The sequence below is a fragment of the Ammospiza nelsoni genome, chromosome 1 (genome assembly GCF_027579445.1).
Source record: "Ammospiza nelsoni isolate bAmmNel1 chromosome 1, bAmmNel1.pri, whole genome shotgun sequence".
NCBI lineage: Eukaryota > Metazoa > Chordata > Aves > Passeriformes > Passerellidae > Ammospiza > Ammospiza nelsoni.
The window spans coordinates 12,426,270-12,450,563 of NC_080633.1; positions in this window are offsets into that span (position 1 = coordinate 12,426,270).

Here is a 24,294-nt window from a genome sequence, read left to right on the forward strand (position 1 = left end):
GAGGCCTGGAATAGCAGGGGAATCTCTGGGAAATGCCTTTGCGTTGTTCACGAAGTTCTCAGGAAAATCGAAAGCTCCGTTGGTTGTGAAAGGAGCGACTTTTGAGCAGAGTTTATTGCTTGCTTTTCCAAATTAAAGAAAACAGCAAAACAAAACACCCGAGATCACTGTGTTCCGAGGGCTGCTTGCTCGTGCCTTGCCGGTGTGTCGCTATGTTAATGCAAATACATGAGGAAAATGGGCAAGGGCAGCAGCAGTAGGTGGGCATAAAGCCACTGTAATGACTGTCGGAACTCAGTACATCCCTCTGGCTGTCCAGAGTTGCCGTGGATCCTGTCGGGGGGCTCGGATACCCTGGCGCGCAGCCCAAAACACTTGTGGATTTGATTATGACCCGTGGAGCAAATTACCAGCTTTGTATGAGGACCTGGAAGTCACAGAAGTTTAAACAGTATAATAATAAAATTATCACAGGGTGAAAAGGTAGATTTTAGGATTTTTGGAATGGGGGTTTTGGGGACGAGATGGAGGGACTTGGGCGTGTCTATCCTTTCTTCTTCTTGGCTTCATCTTCTGCTGTGATGCTGGCACTTTGGGATTGGTTTAGAATAGAAGCTCACTGTCCGACATAGGTGATAGGTCTTGGAAAATAATTGTAAATATGTTATATGTAGTTTGTAGCATAAAAAGACAACACCGCCCTGAGGGTGGTCAAAGTGCCGCTGGCTGCCCTGCCGAGCAGACCTCGGCTGGGCAGAAAGAAAATTTTATAGATAAGACTTAATAAACAACTTCAAGACCGAAAAACTGAAGACCTTTGACTTGTTCTTCGGACACATGGGCCGAAACAGAGACTTTGCACGTATCTCAGGGCTGCAATTAACAACTAAACTCCGAGAAATGACCTGTGGCTGTGCCCTGCAGCCACACGAAGCCTCTGCACAGCCCAGATAAGCTTGGAAACATCTTTGTCACTGTCGTGGTGGGACCTCACTGTGGCTGCACAGGCTGTCATGTCCACTAGGAAAGTGCTTGTACATGCCTGGGCTTTTATTCCTCTGTTATGTAAATGAATAGGATTTTGAGATAGTAACTTGAAATTTGATTTCATTCTGCACATTCATGAGGTTGCCCAGAAGGAAAGCACCTATGAAGTATGGCCACCAAATTGCCAATCCCTTGTTCCGGGATATACGAGCCTTGTTACCTCATTTAGACGTAAAATGCCTGCCTGGTGCCAAATGAGAGTATGTGGGATCTTATATGTGGAGTAAAGGGCAGGTCTCACGCCTCTTGTCCTCAATTCTTTGGCTATGATGTAAACAAAAACCAAAAAAACAACAACAAAAAGAAAGGAATTTAAAGTATGCTGGGAATTTTTGTGTCCACCGTCTTTGATCTCTTCTCAGGCCGGAGTTGCCTGCCTCCAGCTACTGCTGTGGTCAGTCACTGTTGAGATTTTATCACCCTCTCATGACTCTGGATGCACATTAGCCCTCCTGCCTGGACACTGTCCTCCCCAGTGGCCACGTGGCTCCTGGTTGCTCCAAGACCCTTCATTTTCTCTGGTTGCCTCATTTGTGTTTTCCATGTAATTTGCTGATTTCATCAATTTTTAAATTAAATTAAAAAGCCAATAGCTTGCCATGTTAAAGTCTGAGTGTTGTTCATTAACCTATATAACCTGTCATCTATCTTAATTCATACCTTCTTCATTCTTTTTGAAGGTTAGTGAAATGATCTAATACTTCTTGTAAAGCTTAGATCCGGGATACTAGCAAATGCAATTTGTTTGCTACCTCTTTTTATTATACCGGATTTCTTCATTACCTCCTCTCAATTCACCTCCTCTCTTTGTCCTATTTTTATGTATTTGTTTCTGATTAGGTTCAAATAACACCCCTTTTCATAGGACCTGCTTCCAGTATATGTTTATTTTCAGTCTATGCCTATGTTTTCAGAAGTATATATGTTTATTTTCAGTCTATGCCTATGTTTTCAGAAGTAATGTCTAACACTGTCATGATAGCAACTTCAACATTTCTTCAAATTAAAACCAGACAATGATGTAAACATATAATGAACAATGTTCTCAAAATCATGAACATATTTAAAAAAAAAATTTTGAGCCTTGTGTAGAACTATGAGATTACACTGCATGGTTCAGTTTTCAAATAGTTCTGAGTGTTTTCATATCCTTATTTATTGGTTGCAACAAGGTCAATTTGTAGCAATTTTTGTATTCAAGGATATACTGTTGTTTCTGTTGACTGCTCAGCTCCTTCATTTTACAAACAGTTTGCTAATCTGACCATAAGCTGCTGTCTCTCTTTACAGATTTCTTGTCATCAATATTTAGTTTTCTTCATGGCTTATAACATTCATCTTAATGGAACATCAGGCTGGCATTCTGCTGCAGACATTTATTTACTTTCAGTTGATGTGTATATTGGAAGGATGATTTTCTGGCTGTCTGTTTTCATATCACTGACATAGCGTTTGACAGGCAACCTTTCACAAACTTCACCAGGCTGAGCAAGCAGAGTTTCAAAATACATCAAACACCATTCCTAAACTTAATTACAAGATGGAAGTCTTTTATATGATCCTTTAGACAACTTTAAAATATTTTTTCTTTCTTCCACCATTGTCTCTGATATGCTTTGTACATCAAAGCTTTTCTTCTGTGAAGCAAAACAAACTGGTTACAGTACTATTTTTTTTTCCATTTTCTTGCTGTCTAAGATCTCTGGTGATAATGTAAGAGTAGTACATTGTATTCTTTGTAAAATATAGTCATATCATATATATGCAACATGACTTTTGCATCTTAAGAAAAGAGTAATTCAGAAAAACCGCTAGTATGGGAAAATATAACATATTTAACATTAGTTTTGTTGATTTGTCTTGATAAATGGCATAAAACCATTTGATTACCATGACCAGATTTTGCTTTCAGTTATTTAGTGACAAATTCTATGTAACTGTAATTGCATCAAATGAGCTTTTCAAATGGTGAGAATGAGATGATAATTTAATTCTCAGTGTTTGAGTAGAGAGATACTTTTGCTTAGTATTATTTTCCTTCAAAAGATTTTGTTTTCTATCACATGTTTATGTAAGTTAGATATTTGGTCTAAAAAGTCCCATGCCTACACAAGCTGTTTCTTTCAAAAAAATTCAACATACTCTGTTCAGGAATGGAAATGCTATTTTGTGTTTAGCAAGAAGTTCCATTCTTTATCCTCTGCAGCAGAGGTTGGTCCCTCCCACTTGACAAATTCATCTTATATTCATAAACAATGAGGCCCAAAGTTTGCCAAGTTAAAATATCTGAAAAAGAGATACACTCTCTGCCTACCAGCCCTTTCCTGAAGGCCATGAGTAAAGGCTTTCTTTATGAGTGAAGGGGGTTCATGACAATGGTGTTAGCTGGTGGGTTGAGAATGACTTTTAGCATCCCAGATGCCAGCCCTGCTCTACCCCAGTTCCCTGCAATCACCACCCATCACCTTCCTGAGAGAGGTTCTGCTAATAATAAGTCTTTGAAAGGAGAGGATCATGATCCCAGCTTCAGTTGTACCTTGAGCATCACAGAACCCTGCTAGTACCCTTTGCTTTTTTTTCCTTACCAATTTTGTTTCTGGAATTTATCATAGAATCATACAACAGTTTGTGTTGGAAGGCACTTCAATGATCATTTAATTCCAACACCCCCTGCCAAGGGTGGACACCTTCCACTATTCCCAAAGCCCCGTCCAACCTAGCCTTGAACACTTCCAACCTGGCCTTGAACACTTCCAACCTGGCCTTGATCACTTCCAGGGATGGGGCCTCCACAGCTGCACTGGGCAATCCACATCAGTGCCTCACCAGCCTCAGAGCAAGAAACTTTTTCTTAAAATCTAATCTAAACTTCCCTCATTCAGTTTATGGCCATTACCCCTTGTCCTATCCTTTACAAAAAGGATGCCTTTACATGCCTTTACAAAAAGCCCCGTTCTAGATTTCTTGTAGACTCCCTTTAGAAATGTTCATGTCTATCTTTAAGTGTATTTTCTTCGATAACAAAGCCTCAGCAAGCCAAGGATCTTGTGTCACAATTGTCAGGCAACATTCAGTGGGGCACTGAAATCAGTATTTTGCAAAGCCACATGGAGAGGAATCCCATGCCTCGGCACACCTTCTCATTTAACTTGTCTTTATTTTTTTCCAGATAGGTTTGCAAGAGGCAGAGACAGAAGCTGATGGTTGTACTGCTGATGCTTTTCTTCCTTCTTCCTAATTTCACAAGTATCTCTTTAGCCTGAAATTTAGGATTTGGACTTCCCTAGGGATTGTCTGCCCACTAGCAGCCTCCTGTCTGTAGCATTTGGACGATTATGAAACAAATATTTGTTAAAGAGAGGGGAACATTTCCCACAAAGATTTTGCAGTAGAAATCAAAATTTAAACAAAGGGTGATGTTTTTTGTAGAGTTTATTTCAAGAGATCCCATAAGGTGGAAATAGGCTTTGCACTGGGCTTGGTGACCCCATGCAGGACTACAGCTGGCACATGCAGACCCTGCTTTGTACTGTCTGTCAGAGAACAGGATACTGCTATTGCTGCAGTGCCAGAAGTAGGTTTGTTCCCAAATGATCATTTGAAAGAAGGAAAAAAGGAAACTCATGCCTTGCTAAAAGCCTGGATAAGGTAGTATATCAGAAGTGCATCTGTGTTTAAGGGTTATTGTAAGCCAACCAGAGTATCTGGTTAGGGTCAAAACAGAAACCTTACTTAATAGTTTACATTTCAAATAATTTTACCACCCTCTTAAAAAATCTTAAAATATAACATTTTGATCACTCCTTCTACTAACAAATAGTGTGACAGTGAGGAATTAAGGGACAGGAAGGTAAAGAGGAAATAAAGGTTTGGGTCAAGATTGGTAAAAAGTACCTGGTCCTGTAATTTTATGCATACCTATAAGTGAGGGCACATATCAATGTTATTTGCACAAAACAGGATATCATGAAGAAATAAATGAAAAACATTGCTACAGAATATCACAAATGTAGAAGTGGAAGTTTGCTCAACACCTCATTTCTCAGGAGTTAAGCAGAACTTTGTGCATAACTTGAATGCTGTCTCCAAATTGCAATTTAGTGTTGTGTTCAAGCTCTGTATGAGTCACTTGTTGACAATAGCAGCTGAAGGAATATTATTCTGTTTGGAAGGACCTTCCTTGGCTGGTTGCTTATAATACCCAGAAATATTCTGCTATGTAGCTTACCTATTCTTACCAGACTTTTCATTTATCCTTTTACAAAAATATTTTGGGAATATCTCCACTTAATATTAGTAATGTTACTTGCTGTAGGGAGGTAGCTCTAACATGGATTATCATGAGTTACTTTGAAGTCCATTTTTCTCAACAGAAAAAAAAACAAAAGCCTCACTGAAAAGAAATTTCAGGATGTGTTGTTGTCACAGACCTGTTCATAAACTATAGTCCACAGCACCAAGAAGAGGATGAACATATTCTCAATACTGCAGAGTGATCTAGATTTTATGAATTTTCTTTTAACCTTTGTTGGCTAACCTTAGTTGGATTATATTTAATTTCTCAACTTCTTTGTTGAACCACAGTGAGACAAACCAGGGTAGAGATTAATGCTGGGCAGATGTGGTCTCTCACATAACTCTAACAATGTTCATCAGTCTTGCTCCTGTCACCCTGCTGACAGAGAGCCTTTATTAAGTCCTTAGCAGTGCAGAGACACAAATAGCACAGCTACAGGCCAAAGCAAACTCTTTGTGTGTGGGAATAACAATGTCTGCATAAAAGAGTTGTGGAGTTCATGCTAGAATTTTCATTTTCAAAGGGAGCTCACTGCCTATATCTGCAAAACCACATTCTAGATCCTGTGGAGATGTAATAATGGAAAAAAAGTGAAATATTTGCCTGCACTATAAATGAAGCATATATTGAGGACAGATGAGATCTAGTCCATATCTGATGCTGTCCAGAATAGATGGCAAATTGCTCTGCATCTATTTATGTTTCAACTACCACTCTGGAAATAATTTTTTCACATTATCTCTTACCTTTCATTTTGGGAGGAGGAGGAGGACTAAAAGGAGAGAAAAAGTATTTAACCCTTCAATTTCCAGCAATTTTTACATATTTAAGTGTCACAGCATAAATTGCAGTCAAGACAGCCATGACACACAGAGTGACACCATACAATTTCAGAAAGTTTCAACCCATGCACAGTAACACCTTAGCACTTCAGAAAGCTTTCATGTGTCTGCCCACACAGAGTCACATCAGAAGACTGAAGGTGTAGGCTCTTCTTGTTCTTTATCCCAATCTTTTATCCCCTCCTGTTGGTGCATGGCACCTGTGTGCCCTCTGTTCTTTGGTGGTCGGTCAGTGCCCCTGGGCACTCCCTGGCTCCTTGCTGTCAGTGCTGCTCACCTGCTGCTTCTCACAGCTGTGCCCACTGGGGATGGGGCTCAGCCGCAGCCCCGCTCCCAATCACCACAAACTGTGTACCTGCACTTAAGTGTCAAAGTTACAGGGTGTCCCCATGATGAAAAGCATCTTCAATTGCAAAGCCAGAGAGAGAAGATTGTATAAATTAAGACACTTAGCCCATGGTCTCCTCAGGTTACGATGTGGCCCTACAATATAACTGAGGAGAGGGAATTTTAGTTTAAATTACCTGAAATAGTGAGAGCTGTAATACAGCTTACTGGGGCAGTGCTATTATAATATGAAACTGTTCTTCATCCCTCTTTGTGTGGAAAAACGGCCTTGAAGGAATCTGAAGCGCAAAGCCCTGGCATTAAGTTAATAGTTGTATAAGGTGATGGCAGCCTAACCCTGTAAAGTCCTGTTCTAGTTGTCTTTTAGAAAAGGTTTTTGAGCAACTTATCTCCATAATTTTACCAGGTTTCATTTCAAGACTAGGTTATTCACTTCAAAAGCCTGAGAGCGAATTAATGTTTATATTATCTGAACCACCAGGGGATGGTATTGCCAGAGTCTGTACTCCAATAGCCAGAGGAGCAATTCCTTACTGATCTTCAGCTTTCCTTATTATATTTGAATGCATAGTGTACTCAGCTGGGTGAACTCAGACATGCTGAAGTAGCTGTGACAGTAAAAATGCCATATTTTCAACTGTGACTACCTAAGGTAACAGAAGTTTGTTATGTAAAGAGACAGGTGCTTGCATAAGTTGTGTACATTACATTGAAGTGAAGACATTCCCCATTGTCTGTCCCCATATTGCAGTGCTGTCAAAACCTCTCATCCCTACTCTGATTGTTCATTTCCTGTGCTAGCAGTGTAAAATCATAGAACCATTTAGTTTGGAAAAGACTTTTAAGATTATCAAGTTCAACCATTACTGTCACATTGCCAAGTCCACCACTAAACCATGTCCCAAAGCAGCACATCTACATGTCTTCTAAATTCCTTCAGGACTGATGACTCAACCACTTCTCTGTTTCAGTGATTGACAACCGTTTCCATTAAGATATTTTTCTTAATATGCAAATCTAAACTCCCCCTGATGCAGCTTAGGGCAATTTCCTCTCATGTCTTTCACTGGCAGAAGAGGCTGATCCCCACCTGGCTGCACCCTCCTTTCATGGAGCTGTAGGGAGCAATGAGGGCTCCTCTGAGCCTCCTTTCTCCCGGCTAAGACCCCCAGGTTCCTCAGCTGCTCCTCATGGAACTTGTGCCGCAGACCCTTCCTCAGCTCTGTTCCCTTCTCTGGACACAATCCAGCACCCCAGCTCTTCCTTGTCAGGAGAGGCCCAAAGTGAGCGCAGGGTTTGAGGTGGGGCCTCACCTGTGTGGAGTGCAGGGGAGCCACGCCTTCCTCAGTCCTGCTGGCCACACAAGTTGTGCTGGGTTGGACTGAGGTAGAATTAATTGTCTTCACAGGGGCAGGTACGGGGTTGTATTTTGGATTTTGCTGAACACAGGGTTGATAATTTAGCAATGTTGAGCTGGGCTTACATTAAGCTGAGGCCTTCTCTGCGCTTCATTCACTCACAGTGGCCAAGGAGGTTGGGGGAGCCTGGGAGTGTGAGAGGAGACAAAGGCAAGACAGGTGGCCACAGCCAATTGACCAAAGGGACATTCCAGACTGTGTGACATTGTGCTCACTATATAAAGTGGGGGAAAGAAGGAGAAAAGTGACATGTTTGGAGTGATGGGGTCTTCACAAGTCACCATTATGTGTGATGGGGCCCAGGTCTCCTGGAGATGGCTGAACACCTGCCTGCCATGGGAACCACCAAATTAATTTCTTCTTTTCTTTCCTTTGTTCTTGCTTTCACCAGGTCTTTATCTCAACCCTTTTGATTTGCTTCCCCATCCCACTGGTGGGACAGTGAGGGAGCAGATGTCTGGTGCTTGGTTGTTGGCTGGGGTAAAACCACAGCACAAACTGTGATGCCATGGGCCATCTTGGCTACCTGAGCACCATGTAGGCCACCTGGGCAATCCCATGCTGCAGCTGATTTGGGGTGATGCATGGGCTGATTGCTCAGCAAACTGAGCATGTAAGGGATAGGCTCTTCCTGCTTTTCCCTCATCTGAGCACTCAGCTTTTCTGTTGTTCATCTTGTCTCTTTAAACAAAACATGTAATCTAATATCCTTGGGACTTCTGCTCTCATCAGGTTCCATTGCAATTAGTTGGCAGAGTAGAGGGGAACTCAGTGATGGGCAGGAAAAGCATGAGCTGCATGTCTAATTTTCTTAGCAAACCAAGATGTACAAAGGATATCCAGTTAAAGTAATCAAAACATTCTCCAGTTCACTGACTCTTTCTGAAAAGCAAGGCATGTTATATTCTGAGTAGTACTTGGTTTTAGATTTTGTACTGCGTCTTAAACAGCTGTTTAAAATGCAGCACAAAATGCAACTTGACTTACACTTTATGATTGTAAACAAATGCTAAGCAGAAACCATCTGTATCTTCTACTGTTAATGTCTACATGGTGCTGCAGTTGGCCAGCTCTTATAAACACATTGTAGACATGAGACACAATTTCAAGTCTTGTTAAATGTCTTTTTTGTATCATCATTTTGTGCCATTGAAATTAAACTTTAAAATGCGGGTCATTTTTCTGAAGATTTGGAGTCAAAACCCTACAGAAATGTTGAAGATTGCACATTACTTTTTTAACTTGCTCAAAACCCTTGTTTTCAGTTAATTCTCAAGTCTCATGGGTCAAACAATTTTTGCTAACTTGCATATGCCATAGTAAGTCATATACTGAAATAAACAGCATTTCATGAAGTACAGATCAGTGCAGTATTGTCCCATGGTTTTTGTTCTTTCTGGTTCTTTCTCCATAGCTGCTGTTACAGTGGCAGCTGACTGGAAGGAGAGCTGCACAAGTACTGCTACAACCAGAATAGCATCCTTCTGACAGAGCTGCAGCTTCTGCAGTCCTTGAGTTTCAGGCAGGGTACAGGCATTCCTGTAAATCTCCTGGGAGCTACACCTACGTGAGGTTGCAGAACTGAGGCAGGGTTTTATCATGCACCTTTCACTTCTACTTACAGTTTTCAGGACATGTAAGTCTCTCTCCTTTGAATAATCCATAAAGTCTTCAAACAGGCAACATGACCTAATCTGCTGAATGATCTCATGCTTTGTCAGATGTAAAATTTCTCATCTCATTTCCAAAGTGAACGAAATGAGATGATTTGAAGTTTTGAAAAGTCGTCTCTGAAATGTATGAACATATTTGTTTCATCTTCCACATGTAACCCAAATACAGAGCCCATTATTATGTACTCCACACAGTATACAGTTCATTATGTTCAGCAACATGTCTCTCCCTTCGTGTATTAAAGCAAAGTATTCTCTTTCATCTCTGTTCCTGATAAAGACCTGCCACCTTTGCTGCTTAATAATTGAAGGCAACCTACTACAGAAGCTTAGTGTTGGATGACTGCCTGCAACAATAACATGAAAATTGAGTTAGTATTTTTGATGGCTTTAGTAGTTATTAAAACTGAATCCTCTATGTCATGACTCCAGGAATCTTAACTTTGCCACTGACTTACAAAAAGAAGCCCTGACCTTGCTAAGGTTCATGGTGACTTTCTGCCTCACTATAATCTCTACTTCAGTCACCAAGTCTCTCAGTCTCATTATTTCTCAAAGGATACATGAGTTAAGGTTGCTATTCTTATCTGTTTTATATATAATAGGATTGCATTAATTGATCAGTAGAACTCAGGAACAATATTAATTTATTTGTCAGAAACCTCTGTGTTGACATATATAGGTGAAACTTCTGGAGTTCCAGGAAAGTTGGCACTTTTTATAGAAATGCAAATTTATTTGTATACATTTGAAATTCAAATGTATGTTGCTCTTAATCCTTCATTATGACTTTCAAAATAAGGTAATTTTTTGAAACACTTATTTTACATAAATGGATTTCCTACACAAATGGATCTAGTTTAAACACAGACTAAGTCACCTCTATGGTGATTTTAGACATTTTGAAAACTTTAGGGTTTTTTTGTGCTATTTTTCTTGGCAACATGAAAATTAATTCAGCAGTGAATCTTTCTCAAGAGCAGCAAATTCTCTAAAGCTTGCTTTTTGCTGATTTTGACCAAAATCATAGCCAAAAGCAGTGTTAAAAGAACTCATGATGTTAGCTTGTAGCTACAGCCTCCTGCATTGTTAAAACAAACAAACAAGGAGCATTTCAGAGTGGATTTCATCCATATGTATGGGGAATGTACATGTCACACAGCTTTCTATCCCTCTGCAATGTCACCTCCCATGTCTTTCACAAACAAATGGAGAATAAAGAGGATGTGAAAAAATGCTGATCAAATCAAGGACCACTCTGCAAATAGGGTCAGCACAGCAAGGTTTCAGTTAGAGGTTTGTCCTTTCATTTTATCAGGAGAAACTGGACTGAACTATGGCTAATGGGGTATGAAGTCACAAACAGAAAAATTCCAGACTGAAGTTGTGAGGCTATGACAAAAGGGAACTAAAAAGAGATTGGAAGATTCTAATTAAAAAATGTACAGCTGGAAATATGGAATCCTTGGAGCCTCCAAATCTTACTGACAATAGAATATATATAACATTTTTCACTTTACCTGTTCTATATACTTCACATTTCTGTGCTTAGCAAGTCAGAAAAAGGCACTCTGCTTCTGAAGCATCAAATATTGTTTTTTAATTTTCCCTATAAGATGAATACCCAATAAAAACATCCAGGCAAGGCAGCATCTGTCAGTACACTTTGTCTCTAGAGTGACAACTGAGCACAAAAGTGAGCATGATAATAACTTTGATTTATTCAACTCTTAAACATAACTTAGGGTGCAATTGCATCCAGATGAGGCAATGTCTCATACAGTGCTGCTCTGGGCCAAAGCTTTTGCCCTCTTGCAGTTTGTGTGCCATTATTATGATAAGCTCTTCTATTGTGCTTAACTCAAGCACATACAGTTTGCCATTCAAAACAGAACCAACAGAGCTTTCAATAAATGCAATAATGTACATCCTGAATGTCAGATACAACATCAACCATTAGAAAAATTACCATACGTGGAAAAATCATTGAATATACATGCCCCCAGGCCTGCTTACAGATACCGTTCTTTCAGTAATTTATCTATTAAAAGTAGAGCTCACCAAACTCACATTTTGCCTTCAGATAACTGTGTTTGGCTAAAATAAACTATTTAACTGTGTGCTGTCTAATGTGTCAAGCACCCATGTATGTTGTACACATGCAAACTATTTAAATAAATTAGCAAACATGCCAAGAATATATCCAGTTTGAGATTATAGATTATAGACTATAGATTATAAATTATAGAATATCAATTATAGATTACAGATTCTGCTCTCTTAATGTTGGCCCCAAACCTTCTTCTAGTACAACAATTTCCAGAGGAAGGTTTGATGTAATTAAATTACAAGAACGACTGCATTTATTTGCAAAACTGAACAGTTATATTTTCTGCTTAACACATTGTTCAAAAATAGAAGATATAAAGTCAAGCTAGGAATTCAAATACATATTCATTTTCAAAAATAACAATTTTGCACAAATAGGCTTTGAAATAATATCTCATGGGCAAGCTTGCTTTGAGAGAAAATTAATTGGAGAATTACATAATGTTGTTAGTAAGCAACTAAAATTCAACAGAGCCTTAAAATTTACACCTTAGGGAACGCTGGTCAAATTTACACATCTTTCAAAAATAAAAGTACAAACTGCTTCCAAAATGCTATTACATGCCATGCATATTTAAGAGTTTTCTGCTAAATGATCCGTTTAGCATTGCTTAAATTATCTTGGGAATACTCTTTTAGTTTAGTGACTTTGGAACTGTCAAAAAATTATTTGTCCTCCACAACTGAACAGGTTTTGTTACACTCAATCCATTCCTTGGATGATAATTTTGCTTTTTTCACACATATTAATGGTTCATTTTTTAAGGAACTAATACTGACAGTGGAGAATTTTAGGTTGATGTGATAGTAGGTGTTGGATTAGTGAAAAGTTATAAAACTCTCCCATCTTCCCCACCTTTGAAGACTTTGGAGAAGGTAGAAGGAAAACTAATAGAATGCAAGACAAAGCTGGTGGGTATTTGTACCACACATAGGGTATTTAAAGCTGGCCAGAGAATAGAGAAGGAGAGGAAAGCTGAACTGAGGCTATGTCATGGGAAGGGAGGATATCAGTTTTAGGTGAGATCGAGGATCATGGCAGACTTAATGTTCCAGAAATGGTATTGGAAAGTGACACATGCTCTGATTTTTGCAGGAAAGTCACAGTTTGCAAGTTTGTAGCTCCAGAACCTCCTGAATCATCTTACAGGTAGCTTTAGAGTTCAGACTGATAGCTTTAGTGTTCGGTTTTTGCAGTGGATTTCATGGTTTAGCCTCAGACAGCAACTAAGCCCCACACAGCTGCTCACACACCCTCCTCAGTGGAAAAGAAGAGAGAATTGGGAGACTAAAAGTGAGGAAACTCATGGATTGAGATAAAAACAGTTTAATAGGGGTGTGGGGAAAGCTGCATGTGCAAGCAGAGGAGACCAGGGAATTCCTTCCCTGGTTCCCATGTGCAGGCAGGTGTTCAGCCATGCCCGGGAAGGCAGGGTTCCATCATGTGTCATGGTGACTTGGCATGACAAACTCCACCACTATGTATGTTCCCCCCACCACCTTCCTCCCACAGCTTTGTACCCTGGTGTCACATGGTGTGGGACATCCCTTGGGTGAGCTGGGATCAGCTGTCCCCTCCAGCTGTCCCCCTTCTCTGGCTCCCCGGCCTCCTTGCTGGTGGGGCAGGCGGAGAAGCAGAAAAGGCTTTGACTGTCAGCACTGCTCAGCCATAGCTCGAACATCCATGAGTTAGCAACAGTTTCCAGCTCAAATGCAGAGCCCCGCCCCACACTAGCTATTGGGAAGAAAATTAACTCTGTCCCAGCCAGAACCAGCATGGACAGCTCCCAGGCCTGCACACAGCCCTCTCCTGCCAGTGTCCCTGCAGCCCAGGAATTTCCATGACCTGAGCCTTTCCACACCTGAGCTGCAGTGAAGGATTTGTGAGCCCAAGAGAGCCAGGTTGGTTGTTGGTCACCAAGCCTCTGGAGAATGAGGGCTCTCCCCCTCATATCTTAAAACCTCCTGGATAAAGCATTGAGTTCTGTTTTGCAGCATTACTTCTATCCCAATCTTATTTAAAGCTGATGCCAGCACCCTTTTTATGGCAAAGCCGTGGCTTAACCTCCACTTTCCTGTCAGTCACCCTGCTGGTTTTAGCTTCCCTCCTTTTGCTGCTCCAATTGCATTATCGATTGGGCTGCCTCCAGGAGGAGCTTTTGTTTGACACAGTTGGCAGTGAGACAAGCCGAGCACTTAGAGCTCATTAGGTGGGTGGGATTAGACTCTAAAGCTAAAATCTGACACTGCAGCAAAGTGATAAAACTCCTCCAATGCTATTCATAACCTCCTCTGAAAATTGAAGGCAGTTATTGCATGTGCAATTTATGATTTGCTGTCTTAAAAGATCTCACTGGAGATGTGGTTCTCCACTGAAATTTTACAAATTTTTTAATATGTGGTCTAGGCTGAATTTTTGTTGTTTATCTTTCTAGAAATCTGTCCATGACATGACAAAACTTTGCAATGTGATTATTTTAAGCTGAAACTAGGTTCAAATTCTAGGTTTGCAAATGGAGCGAAAAAGTGTATTTTAAAGGGTCATAAAACTGCTGCCATCACTGAAAAAACAAGCTTAAGGTATTCTGTAATAGGATCAAAAACCGATAGTATTTTTCCTAAACAAAGAAGAGCAATGTCTCCTTTTATACAGCACAGAGAAGATAAGGCCATGGCTGTGTGATACAAAACAACACCGTGTTCCAGATCCCTCTGCCAGCTTCAAGTTGTTTGGTGTGGCTGAAGAGCAGAGCACATTCCCGTGCCAGGAATGCCCATGCCCATGCTCATCTGAGTTACAGAAACAGTGGGGCTCTCATTCCATGGCAAAAACATTTTAAGACAAGTTGCAGAGTGACATTGGTACATTTGTAATGCTTTTAGTTTTGTGGCTGGCCTGTCCATCCCTGCACTGCTTGGTGCACACAAACCTGGAATTTATGAACACTTGTGAAGAATGGAGCTATGATATAGCATGGAAAGGCCACAAAGAGATGGAACACCCTATGTACACATTTGGCTCTAAACAGCACACAGTAAATAAGAGCCCAGTGTTGAGTGTCCTGAGAGTTACCAGGAGTATTATTTTATGGTATACTAGGTATTATCACCACTAAATAACATTGTAGAAAAAACCAGTGCATGATCAAAACCAGTATTCATTAATTAACAATTAGTTAACTATCTTCAGTTGTACGTTTTCCTGTGTGCTGGGTTTTTTATACCAGTTAAAGTTTCTAAACCTAGTTTTGTGAAATAAAATGCAAAGATTGGTATCTAATGAGTATTTTTCTAATGGAGACAGGATGTATGAGAAATGTCCCACTGAGCAGTCTGGGCAGGAGTAATCTAGAAGGAAAATAACTGAATTATGAAGAAACAACCTGAAGAGTCGAAGCCAAGACTGCAGAGTCTCTGTAAAACTTCCTGGCTGTTAAAGCTCCAAAGGGAACCACAAACAAGAAAAGAGCGGAGACCTTTCAGCTTCAGATGTAAGAAAACAAAGTTAGAGCACTCACTGATCAGTGAATACTGCCCTGTGCAAAACATCATTCTTTAATTAAAACTCTTCCTGTCTGCCAAGGGAGAGGACACCATGCAGTTTTGCTGGCAGCTAACTTTAGCCAATAGATTGTAGCAGTCTCTATACACAATATTTTCTTAAAGAACCGGAAGGTTGTGGTTGAAAGGAATGAATGTTTCTGCCCTTTGCACCCTTGAACAGAGGGAAACACTAATTGTCCATGAGGAAACAGCCAGCTCGGTTTTCCCATGGCCACTCAAGCTGTTGCACATCTGCACAGAATTAAAAGTTATAATTTCCAACTAAATAGACATACATATGTAGACTGTGCATTAATTAGCTGTGGTTGTGTTTAAAGGCCATGATTAAAGATCGCAATCTTCTTGCCTAAAGGACTTTCCATGAAAATAAAAGGACAGTTTTTGTCCCCAGACTGGCTGAGGGAAATCCAGTTGGAATATTTCCCCATTATGAACTATGATTAAGCAATGCCTTGAAAACTATATAATAAAAACATTCTCCATCATTTTCAATTGCAGTTTTCCAATTAAATCAGAGCATAACCTATTTAACAATTAGCACGCAATGATATGTGTCCTTACTGGTAAAAAATATCAGTTTGACTTTGCTATGATGAAAGCTTTTACTTTTCAAGGGTTGATGCACTCACGTGTTTGGAAGTAGGCTGATATCAGATATGTCCAGCTGGAATATACATCCCACTCACTGATGGAATCTAGTGAGGGGTGTTTTCCGTGGGCGAAGTTCACCAGAAAGGAAATGGAAAAGGGGCCAATATCAAAAGGCATTTCGAGCTGCACAGAGAATACTCCATATGTTGGATTCTGAAATCAGCAGGCAGAGTGCTGAATGACACAGGGTGGCAGCACAGATCAACAATACTGCCTTCTGCCCATAGAAAGCATAATAAATCCCCATGTCCTTGCAGAAATTTATGGTTTTTATTGGGGCTTTTTGTTCATGGTTTATTGTCACTGTGTGATAGTTTTCCTTAAAAGATTGTTCACCTCAAGTTGGATTGAAGTCAAGGTAATTACTCTGGCTCGTTCTAGTGCTAAATTAAGTCATTACTGGGTAAAGAAACAAGCTCCTAGGGTGGACAAAGTTAGACAATGCAGGTGAAATCCTGGAACATTGTTGAAATCAAATGAGTGGGTTTTTATGGACTTTAATGGGACCTGGATTTCAATGCTAGACTGGGAGTTTCAGCAGATCAAAGGAAAGGGCAGTAAGATTCAGGCATTTAAGTCATTTAAGTCCCTTTGGTTTGAGGACAGTGTTGCAGAGGATGGTTCTAACTTGTTTGAAAATTCTAATCCCAAATCCACATTCAGTCACTTGCCTCACTGACCTGATTCCTAGGAGTTTTGCATTTTTACACTCCCCATTGTCTGAATGCAAATATGTTGAGAAAGTGTGTGATGTTTCCTTTAGGCAGCGCTATTCCTGGAATTTCTGTCCTTTAAAGGGTTCAGTTTGAAAATTTAATATATTGTTTTAATTTCCACATATTCCTTTTGTGTAATGATATACAAAAGGCAAAATTAACTTGTAACTTTCAGCAGAACTACACTTAAGATTTATTTCTCCATGTCTGGGGTGCAGAAATTTGCGTTAATTTTTGTACTCATAACAGCTGCCTTGTCCATCTGGGTTTCCAGCCCACAAAGACATATGCAGCTTCTTAACTTTAAGCATACTAGTTTTGCCATTGCAATCACATTAAATTACTCCCATGTTTTAAGTGCATGTTAGCAGAATCAAGGACCTTAAGTACACTGTGAGGTAGAGATCATTCTCTAAATTCTGTGACTCAGTGGGAAGTAATAAATGTGTAATGCCCTTGCATTTTCCAGCCTCAATGTCAGCATTGCTTTAATTTAATCCATTGTATTTATTGTCTCAGGAACAAAAGTCTCATTTATTAGTAAGTTTGAAAAAGAAAAAAAAAAAGGGTTTTCTTCCATTTGCTTAGTCATTTATTATTCTTTAATGCGCTTTCAGCTCTTGTCCATTGTGAAAAACACTATAGTAACTGGAGATACAATGAAATTATGACATCTCAGGAGAAAAGAGACTGAAATCTGTGCAAATGAGAGAAGAAAGGATTTTTAGCCACTGTTCATAACTCTTTTCATTCATTTTGAGTGATATCTACTGAGAAGCTCTGTCTACTAAGCATTATATGAGAAAATAGGTTTTACTTTTTTGTATAGCTAACACTGAAAATAGGTGCTTTTTTCAGATTTGATTTCTTGTCTTTTGAATTAAAAACCAAAACACTTCACCCATCCTTTAAATGCTGCAGTGAAGATAAAGGTCAAGTGCTTTATCTTCATATAAAGATGATTACAATAATCTTCTTACTCATTCCCTTCAAAAAGGTGACTTTTCAGTGCCCTCCATATCTTTCATGCAGTCCTTTGCTTCTGGACATCCTTGTTTCATTCCCATTTACTGGGTATGAATGCAAGAACGCTGCTTTGGTCCAAGTGACTGCACATTGCACCAACTATCATTAGATACAGGGAAGATAATAAATGGAAAAGAAGTTAGCTATAAGAGGAAAGAATTCTCCATGAGTTGAGGCAATCTGTGTCAATGTCAAAAGGAGGAAGGACATTTTCATGGCATATATTATGCAGCTCTAAACACTTCCTTGAATATACATTCTGAGCACATAGTCTCTATGATAGAGGTTGTAAGGGGATTTTTAACTTTTATTCCTCAGGGCTTCATTCTGCAATGTGGTGTTGAAAGGCTGCAATTCCTTCTGAAATCATGAAAGTGGTGGCAAAACGTTAGCTGATTTAAATACTTGTAGACCCATTCAAGTCTTTCTCCTTCTTTCAGTAACAGTTTACCCCAGCAAAAATCCTAGTCCTTAGAAAAAGGAATTTAACAGTTCCAGAAGCTGTTCATTTGTTACAGGATCAAATCAGCAGGCATCAACAGCACCATGAAGCATATTCCCAAGAGACAGCTGGGATTTCATATATCTTGGGTATCTGTCAGAATTCTGGTGCTAAGAAAGTAAGCACAATTCAGAGAGGCAGAAAAACCTGAGCAGTAACTACTTTGTTGCTAATATTGAGGTGGCATCTGATATTTGAAGCTCTAATCCTACTATATTATGATACACTCAGATTAGACAGTAAATGAATTTTTAAAATAGCCAAAATGGCTAGGGATAATTGCAACCAAATTGTCCTCAGTACTGTTTAAAGAATCATTAAGATAATAAAGATCACTAAAAAATTGCCCAAAATAGCTCCAACTATATTGTCTCACCTCCAAGTAAAAGTACCCAAGATGATTCCATCAGCACATCAGAGCACTGAGAATTTCTATGGAGATGTGAGGTGTAATGGATAATCTGACAAATGTAACTATTATGGTTTGAGCACATCACCAAAATAGCTCCCTGCCTTCTGGAAAGTAACAGTACGTTTTAGAATAGCTCAGACTCAATTCATATTGATCCACATAAAGAATAATGACCAACCACACTGTTTCAGTAGAATTAATCCAATCTCTTTCCCTACTTCTCTTGTTGAAGCCTCAAGAGAGAGTTATTGATTTCTTATACTGTTATGCTCATTCACTTACTGTGTGGCAATGACCTACTTTCTGTTTAACACAGCGAACGCAGAACTCTGACTGCACCAACATACAGCATTAGGCTTATGCATATAGAGCTGTGATTGTCAGAGATAAAATCTGACATCCAATAAGTCTTTGATCTTGAAAGGAAATGGTGCTTATTTGCATCTAAGTGCTTGCAAGCAATTGCAGGTAATCCAAATGGAGAATCAAAGCCAGAGGAGCTTTTTGTGAGTAATTCACATTTTAAAATTCTAGGCAAAAAGCGGCTTGGTTTTGATTTGCTCAGAGAAGAATGGGCACTAAATTTGTTGAAGTTTATAAAAGCAGCTCCTTTCCAAGTCCCTGTGACCTTGCCTTTGGCCATTGCAAAATAAATGCTAATTAATGGAGCAAAAAGTGATATTTATTTGTTCCTTGGAAGTCTCTTACTTGAGAAGGATGCAACCTGGAGGGCATGTTGATATTGATTATTATAAAAAGAAAATAGCATGTTTCCTCCTGTGTTACAATCTTGCACGTGTACTGGGGAGGATGGAAAGCCAGGTAATGAATAACAGAAAGGTTTGGCTGAAAGGCTTGTGGAGTGCACATCATCATGCCTCAGGATGAGCAGTGTGAGAGACACATGGCTTTATGGCAGGACTGCTTTGGCACTGGGCAAAACTGTCATAATCCTGTGTGCTTTGTGCCAAGACAATTGATTTACTTGAAATGTGGAAAATTGGATAATCCCACTGTCAATTAGTGATGTCCTTCATGTGAAGGTAGGAAAAAGGCTCCAAAAATTAAAAAAAAAAAAAAAGAGAGGTTTGAAAATTTGGGTTGAGAAGAACAAAACTTCCACTGCAAAAATTCTCTGTAAATGGAATTTTCATTGGTGATTTTGTTTTATCTTGTTTTGTTTTGTTGGTGTTTTAGGTTGGGGTGTTTTTTTGGTTTTGATTTTTGAAGAAAGGCCATTTAAAAAAAAATGCAGCATTTTGCTCAGAGGTACTGGGCAATACTTTGTGACACAAGTAAGACTTTCAGGTTTTGTCTAACTTAGATTCTTCAAAATGAATGCAGGCTGTGGTACATACAAGTTTTGATTGAATTCATATTGTAAGGCAGATTTTCATACTTTTCTTTTCAGTCAGCATTCCTCCAGTGTCTTCAGAAAATTCCTGGTGAAGCTGGGCATTGCTCAGTCTAGATAAAGTTATCAAGCAAGCTCTAAATGAGTATTTAGGACAGATCTACATGAGAACCTTTAGCCAAAAACAGAGTTTAGCTCCTCATCCTGGTGTGCATGTCCTAGTTTTCTACTGTTATAAGCTTGTGAATCATGGCTACCTGGGTAATATATAAATGTATGTGTCCAAAGTTTCTTTATTTTTCTACTGCATTTGTTTGAATAAAGTAACATTTTCATCTACTCAAAAATAAAGGAACTATGAAAAATTAAAAAAATGAGTTTTTTATATAGTCTAGTGAAAAAAATAAAAAAAAATTATATTTTTTCAATTTCTAGAATCTCTTAAAAATTAATTTTATTTCCTTTAAATTGCTCTCTTTCTTATGTTTAACAAAAATGAAGCCATCTCCTGAAAATGAAAAAAACTTCCATAATAAATGAAAAGCAGTATTGCTACAAGACATTTCCAGTGACAGATCCTTAGATTTACTTTTAATGTGCATATATGACAACATATTTTTAGAAGTTCAGAGCTGTGCCTCTGTAGCTGCTAGCTGCCCTGTGTTACTTGACAACCAAGTCTTTTACAGTGCATCAAAAAACAGGATCACTAGCCATTTTTCACATGCCAAGTTTCAAATACAATTTTATCTGGTTTTTGAGTGATCTTTGTGGGGGCAAAAGTGCTCCTATCACTTTTCTTTGTTCACAGTTCAGAAGCAGCAAGGCTTTTCACCTTCTCATAATTCAAAATACTTTACCAACTTTACTCTTGCTGTAAAAGTTAATTAGCAGCTATTATAACATTCCTTTCACTTTCTGACAAGACATATAGGCTTGTGTATATATACATATATAATTATAGTTTTACATCCTTTCATTCAGTGCATTGCATCATCTGAGCCTGCATGGTAAATGACAATTATTGTCTCTGTGTTTTCTAGTGGTATTAATGTTCAAAGTCACAGCAAACTGTCCTTCATAAAAAGAAGTTTAATCCTAGAGTAATTAGGTTCTTCTTTCATCTTCTCTCACAAGACAGAGAAGGGGGAAAAAAAATCCAAACCACTAAAAACATGCAGGCATTGAGTCAGTCGTTCTGTGATGATGTAAGTGAACAAATAGACCGCAAACTTTCTGGGACAGTCAGGAGAAATCCTTTCATGTGGGGTGGATCTCAGAAACCCTGTTTGCAAATGTCATGTATGAAATGGATCACGTTGGAAGTCAGGCTGCTCCCCTGCAGCAGCTTCACCAAAATCTGTCTTGGTTTGGGAAGACAGATGCTTGCCAAGGAAGGCAGGAAGTGGAAAAATGTAAATCCCCTCCCTCCAAATTGTTCTAAATTTGAAATTAAGGGGCTCTCAGGCAAAAACATGGGAGCAGGAATAGCAGTTATTTACAGGGAAGAAAATAAAAAGATGAAATAAACAATGCAGTAATACAAAACAACACAGACAGAGTCAGAATACAAACTGACACCCTGCTGGTCAGGGTATGGTTGCAGCCCAATTGGAATTGCAGTCCTTCTTGAGTGTCAAGTGTGGTTCTGTTGGAGCAGGGATCCTGTAGAAAAGTGTAATCTTCCTCTGAAGATCCAGTGGAAGAGGCAGCTTCTCCTCTGTTCACTGGTGCTTTCCAGGTTGATTGAAAGCAATCGGCTGGAAGGACCTGCCTACACAGGGAAATGGCACAAGTGGCCCTTGCTAAGATGTGTAATTTCCCTCTTATTATGCTAATTAAAGAAAATTGCTCTCAATAGTACAAAATGATATATCTATATTGGTTCAATTTAACTAGTGTTCCATAGCTGCAAAGGCAGTCCACAAAAGCAAATAAAAAGATATTCAGGTACAATTTGTGGAGAGTGTTCAAGCAGCTCTCCAAAAGAAGAGCTAAGGTTTAGTGTTTCCACACTACAGATCCTGCTTTATGCTGTTCAAGGGATTTTCTACACTGTTTTTCTGATTTTGTAATATAACACTTGCTGACTCTCCTGATAAATCTGATTCAATGAAGACAGTATTACAAAGTGAAAAATGCTGTCTCCTTTGACAAAGAGAAAGCACATTTTTTTTTTGGTCAGAATTATGTAATTTCATTTCCAAAGAACAAGAACAAATAAAACAAAAATCTTTTTTAGGTTTGTCCCAGGCTACTGAAGATTCAGTGGGCATCTTTTAAGTTAGCATTAATAAAAGTTCAATCTAAACTGCCTTAACTCTGATTTAAAGGGAGGAAAACAAGTCATGCAGCAACTACACTATACAATGTGGAAAATATAATGGTTGTTGTCAGAACCATAGTTTTGTATTCCCTGATTAATTTCCAAACTATCATTGTATCTTTGGGATACACTTTCATGTAATTTCCATTTGTTTTAGGTGAATAGAAAGCAGAGCAAAATTTATGGTTATAGAAGTATTCTTATTTATTTTGAGAAATAAAATGTATTTCATTGTAGAAATAAAATGTAACTTGATTGACTGCAATAATCACAGTTTATATTCCAGCAGCAGCCATGAAAAATCAACCTTTTCTGGATGCTGTATCCTTTTTTCTCTAAATGTGGGAGATTATGAACTTATATAAAAAAAGGGTGCAGCACTTTATTGTAGTTCTACGGTGACTTGGTAACTATTGGGGTGCAATTTTTCCGTGTATGTGTAAAGCATAGGTGTTAGCTTTGGCAACCATAAAGTTTGTGGCATTTGTGGGAGGATCCATTTCTTCACACTGTGTTACTGTTTTCCTAGTACTGTGGGCAGGAGCCTAAAAACACACCCACCACCGGCAAATGAGCTGGAGTGATAAAATAATGACACTGTCATTGCTGACAGTCCTACAGAAAGTGCCAAGAAAAGTTAAGTTGGGCTTTAACCTGTGAACTTAAGGAAAGTGGAAAGTGGAAAGTGGAAAGTGGAAAGTGGAAAGTGGAAAGTGGAAAGTGGAAAGTGGAAAGTGGAAAGTGGAAAGTGGAAGGAATCCCAGCAATTCCAGCTTGGAAGCACACCCCGTCACCTACAGCAGCAGATGGACCGTGCACGCTCTTCAACTCTTGGGAAAAGATTCCATTTTGAAATCTGTTAAATATTAAAACTTGTTCTGCTTGGATGGCCAACAAGTCACCAGTTACAAAGTGGTTTCCTGTTCAAAGAATGAGGTGCAAGGTGTCAATGAATTTCATAACCATCCCCTGAGAGGTTACACTTTGATTAGGTTTTAATTGATAATCAAAGTAGAAAGATTCTGTCCAGTTGCTGGTTTCTGAAATCATTAAAACTCTCACCTCTGGTCAAAACTTATCATCTTCAGCTCATATTTTAAGTTAAATGAATATTTGGAAATCTCATTTATAGCAAAGTGACAGCAGGATGAATGAATTAATTTATTTTGTAGCATTGGCAGGAAAAAAAGAAATGGGCAAAGTAAAATATTTCAGCCTTGCTGGCAAGAGATGCATAAAGTAAGACCTGTAGTTTAGCTTTTAAATAATGCATGCAAACTCTACACTGGGGTTCCAGTCAGATCACCTGATTTTTCAAGTAACAGGGTTTTTTTTAGGGTCTCCACTCTCTGAGAAGTAGCTGGAATTCACACTTTGTTTTCTCTCTGTGCTCTCATTGAAGTTTTATCTGTCTGCACCTTTTTTGGATTTTTTTTTAAATTTGTGTTTTGTTGGTTTTTTATTTTATATTGTTTCTTTGGGGTTTTTTTTGTGGCTATACTATCTATGCACCTGACAAGATTTTTTTTTTTACACTTAGAACAGTCCTGTTAGGATTTTTTTGAGTAATTTTGCAAATAAATTACCACAATACAAAATGGAAATTCTCCAAGGTCCCTCTTCAAGGGCTATAAATTCAGAAAAAATTATATCACCTGCCACTTCCTGGCTGCGTGACTCTGACACCAAATCATTTCTATATTGTGGTTATTTTTTTTTGCACAAATGGCAGCCACTGAGGTGCTGTGTAGCTCTCTTGGAGAGCAAGCTAAGCACTGGGGGCAGGTGGAACATGCCCAGTTCTGCAAAGTGAGGGGTTTTGGGTGTGTATTCAGCTGGGGCAAGTCTTGGTCTCTGCGCATGGTCACCACCGTAAGGCACAAACAGACCTGGGGATCCAAACCACACCATGAACGTGCAACATTCCCTGCTACAAACTGGAGGGAATCTGTTGGGAAAAAAGGAGTAATCACAATAATACCATTTATCCATTAGCTGTCCAGTGATTC